A 1,164-nucleotide genomic window follows, 5' to 3' on the forward strand; every position below is an offset into this window, starting at 1 on the left:
GTTCGTTTGTTTGTTTTTTTTAGTTGCTTTTGTGGTTGTTGTTTTGTTTTGTTTCGTTTTTTAACCAAACCTCAACTGTAACGTCTATGACGCCAAGAAGAAGAAGAAGAAGAAGAAGAAGAAGAAGAAGAAGAAGGAGAAAAAGAAGAAGAACAGCAAACAACAACCACAATATCTACAATGATAATAAGAGCAATAAAAACGACAGTAGAAACAACAACTATAATAACCCCCAAAAAACAGCATCAATAACAGCGAATAAAAAATAACGACACAAAAAAAATCGGGGGCGATGAAGACGACGGTGACGACGAAGACAGCAAAAAGCAAGAAACGCTTTAAGAAAAGTGCTAAAATTTTGGCAACGCTTTTTGAGTAGCGGTAGCTCAAATGTCACTAGTTGTGTAACAGCTACTTGACAAACTTTGCCATGTGTGAAAGACTGGTGTGAAAATACAAGTAGAGTTAGGTCGAGGTTGATTTTTTCTTCTTTTTTTTCGGTTTTTTTTTTCGTGTTTTGTTTTTTTGTGGATTTTTTACTGTTTTGTTTTTTTTCTCGAAACTAAAGAAATAATCTAAGCGCCCTAAATTTGAAATTACTCTAATTGAGTACGACGTGGTGTTGTATACTTAAAAGAAACAAAAGATGCCTTCAATTTTGCAAGATATGTTTTTTGAAACCTGTAAAAGATATCCACGTAATGTACACGTAAAAGTGAAAAAAAAAGAGAAAAAAAAGTTGGGCATCAAATCTAAATTTTAGCGGGCTCCCATTTCAGTGCTCTGTCCAGATTGTGAACAAATGTCGGCGACACTTAAACCCCTCAGCATGGTCTCAGACCGGCGTGGCTGCTGGTACAGATGCCTATACGGCCATATTTTGAGTGTTTCTCGTCGGAGATGCGGATGAAAAAAATACCCGCGCCTTTTAGGTGTGCACCAAATGGCAGGAAACTGCTCACAGCCGGTCGGTATCATCGCACGCCAGACACATGTACACTTTGTGAGTGAGGCACTTAAAAACGACCCCCTCTACCCCTCCCTTCCACACACACACACTCACACACACACACACACACACACACACACACAAACAAACACACACACACACACACACACACACACATCCCTCCCCCCCTCACCTCACCACCCCCACCCCCCTCC

This window comes from Aplysia californica, unplaced genomic scaffold (assembly GCF_000002075.1).
Source record: "Aplysia californica isolate F4 #8 unplaced genomic scaffold, AplCal3.0 scaffold00463, whole genome shotgun sequence".
Taxonomy (NCBI): domain Eukaryota; kingdom Metazoa; phylum Mollusca; class Gastropoda; order Aplysiida; family Aplysiidae; genus Aplysia; species Aplysia californica.